Source organism: Pygoscelis adeliae, unplaced genomic scaffold (genome assembly GCF_000699105.1).
Source record: "Pygoscelis adeliae isolate BGI_AS28 unplaced genomic scaffold, ASM69910v1 Scaffold154, whole genome shotgun sequence".
NCBI lineage: Eukaryota > Metazoa > Chordata > Aves > Sphenisciformes > Spheniscidae > Pygoscelis > Pygoscelis adeliae.
In genome coordinates, this window is record NW_008825113.1 from 5,677,319 (window position 1) to 5,686,977 (window position 9,659).

Sequence of the window (9,659 nt, forward strand, 5' to 3'; positions counted from 1 at the left end):
TCAGTTGGGCTATTGATCCCACCACCTTTTTTGGGGGGAGAAACCCTAATTCCTACATGACTGTTCTCAGGTGCTTCCGTGGTTTCTAACAAACACATCAATAACTTGTGTCTTTGCTGCTACGTGGATCTCCATCCCCTCCCTCCACTGAGATGGCAGACTGAAGGACCTCACTAGCACACTGTCCCTCAAATATCGGCATGCCGCCCCCAGGCTTATCTCTAGTGAGCCTGGTTTTATCCCCTTCCCCCTTCAAATCCAGTTTAAAGCTCTTTCAATGAGCCCTGCTAAGTCCTGCGTAAAGATCCTTTTCCCCCTTTGAGACAGGTGTACCCTATCCCCTTCCCCCTTCAAATCCAGTTTAAAGCTCTTTCAATGAGCCCTGCTAAGTCCTGCGTAAAGATCCTTTTCCCCCTTTGAGACAGGTGCACCCTGTCTGTCGCCAGCAGACCTGGTGTCGTGTAGACCGACCCATGATCAAAAACCCCAAAATTCTGCCGGTGACACCAGGCTCGGAGCCACATATTGATCTGCTGGCTCTTCCTGTTTCTTCCCCCATCATTCCCTGCAACTGGAAGGACAGAGGAGAACACTACTTGCGCTCCTGATCCCTTAACCAGTTGTCCCAAGGCCCTGAAGTCTCTCTTGATTGCCCTCGGACTTCTTGTTGCAACTTCATCGCTGCCCACCTGAAAAATCATGATGTTTGATGGGGTTTGTGTGCCTCTACCAGAGATACAATGTCCAAACGACAGATACGCTGGGGAAAAGCTGCTTGGAAAGGAAAACAATTTCTGGTTAGAAAAAGGTGTCTGAGGGTCTTGGACAGAATTTCTGATCAAAATGTGCCCAAAGTGCCTCCCAAGAATAGGCAAATAATAGCTGGGGCATCTTATAAAAGAAGGGAGACTCAGATCCAAGTTTCTGTTCTGCCTGATTGGGAGCAGGAGCCTCCAGCAGAGCACTTGCGCCCTCATGAGCACCCTGGCTGTTGCCGGACACGCTGCAGTGGAGGTTTGTCTCCGCAGCGTGTAGGAAGGGTTTACAGGGTGGGAAACAGATGAATAGGTAGCAGGAAAGGTGGTGTTGTATTCACAGGTCACTTTGAGACTTCTTTTGCCTCTAGGTTGAACTGCTAACCTGCTCCAATCACTGGTACACCTACTCCTATATGTTTTGCCAGTTAGGAAATTCCAGAAGGGATTCTGCCATCATCCGCTTCGGGAGGTTATTGCATGTGTTTCTGGCATAATATCCTTCGAATAACAACGGCAGTCCTCCGTGTGTGTTTGTGCCAATGTCACACTGCCTCAGGCTTCGGTTGACCTCATCATGTTTACACTTGGGAATCTGTTTGGTTGCTGCTGGTAGGTTTCTCCAGTTTCTGATGTGTGGGGTTGTTTATATGAGAAGTGCTGCTCAAAATTAGGTAGACTTAAGATGGTGTAAATGAAATCAGAGGATGTTTAGAGCTGTTGGAGGTGGCTGTTCTTCATATGGAATTAATTTGAGGAAGATTGTTTACAATCCCACCAAATGATGAGGCCCAGAATTGGTAACGGTGGTGTTGTCTGGTCTGAATGAAATTTTTTGGCCTGCATATTATACAGGAGGTTAGATTAGGTTATTTCATGATTTGTCCCAGCCTCAGAGTTTATCTGATACGATGTTCTGATTGCTGAACTATGTCACTTCACCTTACAACAAGTCTGTTTTGATTTTGTTTCGCGCTCTGCTAAACTAGCCACGCGAGGGTACAGACTCTTCCTCCTGCCCTCCTCTGGCAGCCTGCCGTGCCTGTGGAGGGACTGTAGACAGTTCGCTGGGAGGTTTGCCCCTGCGTGCTCTGGGGCTTTGGTAACCTTGAACTCTGCCACGCCGAGTTAAAAATCTGACTGTCATTCTTAAAGCTGGGGAGGGGGAAGGAGAGGATTTAACTGCTGGTATGCTTCAGCCTCGTGTCCGGTGACCTTAACGTTGTGTTATGTCGTGCTGCCTCAGAGTTTATTAAACTTGATTGCTATAAAATGTTGGTTGTTTCCTTCTTTGCCTCCCTTCTTTTGGTTAGTTTCCAGTTTGGAATAAGGAGAGAATTAGTTAGCATCACCGGCTGATGCTTGGGGTTTATTTTTATTTTTTCCTCTGTATTTCTGTTTTGGTATGGTATACCAGTTGTCCTTCTGCCGCAGTGAAACTTTTGCAGCTCTGTAAACTATGAGTACAAGAGCCAAACTTTCTTCAGGCGTATTTCAGGGAGCCTGCTTGTCTCCTGCATCAGGAGACTAGCTGTCAAAAATGTGTTGAAAGTCTCTTTTGATGCTGTACTTAACTAGAGGATTTGAAGGATGTTTTCTTCACCTCCTGATGATACTGGGGGTAGGGTTTCTCTCCCTCCTTCTCTTATAAAAGCAGCTGACAAATATTTAGCCACATTTCCACAATACTCCCTTCAGTCCAGTTGTCTTTTTCAGGCAGAGGACACTAAACTGACTTCGCATGTACTGCCATGTAAGTCTAAACATTGAAACACTGTTAAAAGGCTGATGCACCAGGTAATGTGTCTCACTTAGATGGGATTGCAAAAACATTTCATAGAATCATAGAATCGTAGAATAGTTTAGGTTGGAAAAGACCTCTAAGATCAAAGATTTCCTTCCTGGTGGTTGATTGCAGTCTTTGCGCCAAGCTTTCCCAGCCATTCAGAAATGGAAGACAATTAAGAACTCTTTTCATGAATTATTTACGCTGCGACTGTACATTGTAAGGGACTGTCTTTCTGGTGGAGAGTTGTTGATATATGTATTCTGTGCCATACAATAAGGATACATACACACACATCCACAGAATATCCTTGCTTGTGGCTGTTAAATAACTCCAGATGTAAAGAAATACAAATGAGTCTTTTTTTTTTTCGTCCATCCCTGCCCCCCGAGTTATATCTGCATGTCACTAAGGTTTTAAAACAAACAAAAAAAAGAAGCAAAGGGAAGTAAAGTACCCATTAGCATAAGTCAGCAGAAGGCTGCAGTCTAGAGCTTGAACAGATTTCATCTGAAAAAGAGCAAGGGCCTTTGTGTATGAAAAATTGGCTACAGGTAAAGAAAGGAAGTGCAAAGACAGAAAGGTGGTTCAATTTTGGAAATGAAAAGAAAGAGGAGGACATCAAGTGATGATGCATAATTAAAATGCAGGGTGTAATTGGGGTGCTACAGAAATGTGAATGTGGGATGGGGTAATGGTAAAAATGCAAAGGCAAAGTGCAAAAGACTGAGCTGACTGGGAAACTAGGAAGAGAGGTGAAAATCTGGTGTTGGAATAAAAAAAAGGGGGAGGGGAAGAGCCACCTCACCGCTCGGTCCTGCGTGCCGAGCAGTGTTTGCAGGTGGGAACAAGGGGGCTGCTCTCCCCATCTGCCTCTGGTGGGCACCAGGCTTGGCCTCAGGAGGGCCTGGGACCCCCAGGGACATATCCTGAGGGTAGAGGGCTGCTGAGACTGGATGTGGAGCTGGTCAGCTGCTGGGTCCCTTCCCACGTGTTATTTAGGTGTACGTAACCTGTAAGACAAATAGATGCTTTGGCCTGAACAACCTTCTGATTTTTCAGTTGCCAGAGGGTTCATGTGAAGTTTGGCATTTTTGTGCTCACATCTGTAATTTTTATTTCTATTTTTTTCTCTCCAGGAACCAGTTGGTTGCTGTGCTTGTAAGAAACACCTGTGAGGGTTGAGGTGATGTCCTGTCTCAGTGCTGTAGTGACTGAAGGCTTCTGCAGGTCCCTGTGGAGCCATCGCAGGACTTGCACCCAGTAGCGTTCATTTGATTTTTCACTTTTTGGCATCAGCGTGCTCCTTTGCTCGTGTGATGGCAGGTTGGACCCAGGGTTGGATGAGCAGCTAGTGGAGAACCTGAGTGGGGCTGAAATTTTGGATGTCCTTTCCAGGCAAGGTGTAGGCCCGTCCCTGTGCAGCCCACTTCGAATTACTTCCATCATCTTCAGGTTACTGTAGTTATTTGAATCTAGGCTTGGGGCTAGAGTTAGCGCTTTGAAAATAAACATCTTAGAACCTGAATTACTCTGATATTTGCATTTATTTACAGTCATACTGATCGATTCTCCTGCTTTAATCACATTTATAGTGTGTTTTTAAAAATACAACAGAAAAATTTGAGCTAAAACTTAGTTCTCATTTTTCCTCACCCTTACAGGCCACTTTCTTGCATAAACCTGGCCTTGCATTTGTAGGGTTTCTCCCAATATTGCAGGGTGCAGATTTCATATTTGTTAGAAAATTGGCTTTCTGTGGCCTGCCACCTATGACTGAGTTAGTTTTTTTGTTTGTTTCACATAAAGATTCACAGAAGGCAAAACCTTGGCGAGGTTGTACTGGATAGATGAACTGTGGCAGAGCGGGGTAAGGTAAGTTGCTTAACCTTTCCCAACTGTGAGTACTCACAGGCTGCAGCAAAGATGTAATCCCTCCCAGCCTTTACTCCTAGGAACTGCTTGCCCTTTGGCTTGTGCAGCTCAGGAGGAAGTGTTTGGGAAACCCAGAAACTTTATTTAAGTCCTTGCTGTCTTGGGCACTGAAGTTTTTTTAGTTTATCCGGTACCTAAATCCTTAACAGGTGGCCTGAATTTCTTAGGTTATTCAGAAACCAGAAGCAGCTCCTTGCATTGAGGTCAGAACTCAAAGCAGCAGCCTGAGTTCGTATGCTAAATCAAGAGGGATACAGGTGTGTTGGTGTGTGTATGCGTATATACCTGTATACACACGTGAGTTGCAGCACGAATTGGGAACAAGCTGAAGGGGCTGGATTTCACTGCCCAATAGGTACAGGGAGTCTAGCTCAAAAGAGAAGTGACGAAACGATCGACAACTCCTGAGTTCTCACCTTCTCATTTTTGTGATACGAAGGGTAGTTGGTACAGGCAGCCCATCACAGCCGAGTGACATACAGGCAAAATTTTTGGAGGAGTGGGTTTCTTCTGAATCTTCTGCCACAGTGATGTTATTTCTGCTGCAGAGGACGGAGTATTATATTTGAGTCTGAGTCACCCAATTTCGCCCCAGGCCACGTGAGACTTCAGCTTAATAAGTACAGCAGGTTCTGAATCTATTATTAAATCGCTCTGATCATCTGGTAGGAAACAGCTGAATGTTGTATCGTTCCGTGGCAGGATCTGCAGGTTTGGTTTTATACCGATAAGTGTAACAACGGGATTCGATTTAGCCAGCCCTGTTAGAAGTCGTTATAAAGCTTCCTCCCCCTTTTCCTCTGGCTGCAGCTTTCCAGTTATGTGAAAGGAAGAAAGCACATCAACAAAGAATGGAAAAGGTCACAAAAATGTATCAAAAGCATATTCTCTCTCCCGAATAGAAGAAAGAGCCGAAACGGCATGCAGGGTCACCCGTGCTGGGGTGACCATCACCCTACCCAAGCGTGCATGCGTTCAGCTCGGCGCCAGCTCTTTACTTTCCGCTTGGCCGTGTTAGGGCTTGGAAGTAAGAAATTTTGCAGCTTGCTTGGCACTGGGGGGAATCCACTACCACAGCTGGTCTGCGTGTCTGCTTGCAGAATGGCGCGGTTGCTGAAAGCGGAGAGAAATAGAGAGAAACCTTCTGGTTCCCTTGCTCTGATTTTTACACTGGCAGTTCTCAAAATAGGGGTCACCAGCCCAGAAAGGCAGAACTGGGCTGACGGACAAATCCGGGGTGCAGGCAGAGAAGCCTGAGAAGTTTAGGGCTGGTATCTGTATTAGAGCTACATTAGGCAGAACTTCCTATACGCTTTGCTGTCAGGCAAACCACGAGACTCTAAACTTACCCCAGATTTCAGCATATAATTTTCTCAGGAGGATGAAATCCCACTCCAACAAAGCACCTAGAAATGGTGAATGGATTAAATCCCCTGAACATCTGAAGTAGAACTAACAAATCTAGTTCTCAGCACAATTTTTGCATTGCTGTCATTTGAAATGAGACCTCTTGGTAGAAAGGTTACAGATGATGTAAGTCATACAGTAACAGGGAAGGCAAAGCTCCTGTATTTGCCTGCTTGAAATCCTCTAATAAAATAATGCATCTGTTGAAGCAGCATCTAAATGTCATTTCTGTGTGTCATCAGAAAGGAAATGTTATTCCTAAGCGCAGACTGGTTCCTATACACAGTTTTTTCAGCCTTCCCAGGCCCATAAAAGCAGTCAAAATTAATGATTAGCAGCTCCGGTACGTTCACCTTATGCATCCCTGAAAACTGCCTTCCAAGTTGTTTTTCCTGTCTCTGTTTTTCAAGCACAGTTGAAATTGTCCACGTAAATGTGTTCTGCTGAGAACAACAACAACAAACCACCTCGTGGTAAAGAGCTAGTCTTACATTTTAGGCCAAAAAATGGATCTAGCAAGCGCTCGGGTGCTGCGTGACTTTCCAGCAAGTTTAGTATTCTGTGGCATGAGTCTATTTTCAAGCAAGTTTGCCCAAGCAATTACTTTGTGAATTACAGTTCGATTCACCCAGAATCAAATCCTGGATCGTTTCGGAGCGTGCAGCCTTTGCTGGGCTCTACCCGTACGGGTTTCCAGACTGTCTGCGGCAGCTAATGCTCCCCGGGGGATGCGCTGGCTGGGGGAGGCTGGGCCGGGATACCAGGGGCAGGATGCTTTCAAAAAGTGATCCGCGGTAATGGATTTTGTGTCTCGGGAGGACTCGGCTGAGTTTAAACCTCCTCACCTTTAGAATATGAAGCAGAGCTGGTTGCTGAAGCTAGCAGGCTCTCAAGCGATCGTGTCAAAAGAAACACGGAGCAGATGCACCCAGAGACCAGCAGTGGCAGCGCTGGGGAGAAATTGGACTCCAAAGACACGAGAAGAGTGTGCAGCTCCTCTCAGGTAGCAGTGGGATGTCTCAATCTTGTAGGAGGTTTGGATATCCTCGTGGAGGACTCCATGTTCCTACAAAAAATATTCAGCAGTGCAGAAACAGCTCTGTTTTGCAGTGCAGAAACAGCCATGTTTTGCATATCACAATATGATGCTATAGCACGCTAGCAATATTTAATTCATGGTAGCCACCACATGTCTCAGGGGGTGGGTGTGTTTTGGGGGGCGGGGGGGGCATGTTCATAATGTATGCCATACCTTAAAGATTTATAGAGACTCACACAGACATGCATGTGCACACAGGCATGTGCACACGAACCAGGCACACCTCTGAACAGCCGCTCTTCAGCAACAGGCACAGTTCTTCAAATAAAACTCTGGTCTCACTCGCTCACTCTGGGAACATGCTGTGATTGGGTTGGGGGAGGGGAGAGGGATGTGTAGAAGACAAATAGACCAAAAGCACCATTTTATTAAGAGAAACAAAGTGATGCGTTGCCTTTGGCCTTCTCCCTAGCAAGCGCGAGGGTCAAGCACTCATATGCTCCAAAGCAAGCAGGGCTCGGCGTGTCTAAAGGAGTCCACTCTCAGATTAAAAGGATTACCCACTTTTGTGGGTAAGTGATTCTGGCTCTGTGGCTTTTCTGCTGCTTGTGAGAACCGTCCCTTGGGCAGAGGGAAGGCGGAGAGCTGGTTGCACTGCTGGCAGGAGAGCCAGATGGCAAACGGTGGGGAGACTGCGCCCCTCGGATGAAATGGGGCAGGGGGAAAAGTGTGGAGCCCCTTCGGCCGTGGCGGGTGAAGACACTGGGGCAGATAGTGGGGAGCAGAGCACTGGTCAGAGGAGATGATGATGGAAGAGCAGCAGCAGAAACAAAAAATAAGAATAAAAATGCAGGGAAAAGGTGTGGGGTTGGAGAGAAGAGCTGGGCACAACATTGTGCCCTTTTTAGTGGAGGGCTGCTGGGTTTTTATTTTATTTCTGTGTGTTTACTTTATTTCTGTATGTTCTTGATCTTCTCAGTCTCTTGTCCGAGAACTTGTTTGCTGCCTACAGGAAGCTTTTAGACAGTGGCTGAGAGCCAACAGTGCATTTTCATCAAACACTTGGGCAGAGGGAGAGATCCAAGGAGGGGAAAACCTTCACATCCAGTCTCCAGGTTGTGGGGAAGCAGCTGAAGGTGGGAGGATAAGAATTTAAAAAAAAAAACAAAAACGGGCGAATCCAGTGAAATCCATTCAAAGAAGGAGGAAAAAGAAGGAAGAAAGGAGGAAGAGGAGGATGAAAGACTAGGAAGGAGACATGGCTTCAGCTGTGTTGGAGTGTGACGGGAGAGGATCCAGCCACTAACAAAGCCCCTCTGGAAGAAGCTTCCCACTAAAATCCAGCAGCTGTCACGCCGGGAGCCCTCAGTGACGGCCGCAAGGGTTGTCTCTGGTGATGGTCCCTGAGCTGCTCTCCTCAATTCTGGGGCTAAATTCATGATGTAGACCTAACCTCAATGTGGTGACGTTGGGTCCTTCCCTGTGCAGGAGCTAGGAAGGTAAGCACTGGCTTGAGCTTGTTTTCTTTAGCTTTTGCAGTATCTTGGACTTTAATGTTCACATCTCAAAACGTATGTTTCTGGTCTCAGGGTTCACCTGGGGCCACCTCTAAGAAAGGGAGGGTGCAGGAGGGGAGGGGAGGTGTGGGCTGAGACCCAGCACTGTGGTGAAAACATGGGCTGTGCAGGGCAGAATCAAATGGAGGATGGAGAAAGGGTAGTGAAAAATATTTTTAAAAAATCAGTTTTTGTGTGAGGCACTTCCTCCCTCCATAAGCTACTTACATTTCATTTTCTGTAATACTTCAGTGCTGCCCTTTCTTCTGACCATACCATTACTTTATGATATTTACTGTTTTACTCGGGAAATGGAATCGTCTTATTGCGTGAAAATCTCAGTTCAATTTTGTTCCTTAGTGAAAGTTTCTGGCTTTCAAAGTTGTAGAGGAAAGCTCATGTGTGTGACCTGGATGAACAGTCAGGTTCAGAAAATAGGAGACAAGTAAAAAGCAGAGCCACAAATGTGTTATTTGAAAGAAGATGCTAATGATTTCTCATCCAATCTTTTGAGTTTCTTTGGTCGTGACCTATGATTTTTAGAAACGATGATAATGCTAATAGAGAGACGTGTGATGGGTGATTGTCTAGGTAACGCTCCCAGGGAAAAGCATCACTCAACTCAACATAGTTTTGGAAACTGCAAGAATAGTTAAAAATTTCCCCATTTCATGCAGCCTTCAGTATTCTAGTGGAGCAGATCAGATACTCCCAGTGCTACCTGAGGCTTTTCTCATCCTTTTCACACAGTGTCTATGGCTCTGTTCTGGCCTCCCACCCTAAAAGCTGAGACTCTTCAATCTCTTTTATTGAGAAATTTTGCTTCTGCCCGTTAATGAAAACAGCACTGAATGATCTGTGCTAATAGAACAAATATGAGAAAATACGTACAATATAGAAAAATGTTATATATTTGAGGTATTATCTAGCTATTTATGAAGATCAGTATTTTAAAAATCATGTTAAAATAGAAGGTCTAATTTTTTATGCGCTGCAAAGAACCGTGCAAAGTCCCTTTATGCCGACTGCCCCAGGAATTCACATGGCTAGCTCCGATTCTTATGGGACGCAGGTGTGATGCAGTTGAGGTACAATCTCCCACCCCGGGTCCGAACTTTGCCAGTGCATCCAGCTTGCTGAAAAGCAACCCCAAGTAGTGAAACATTTTCCAGCCATTCCTG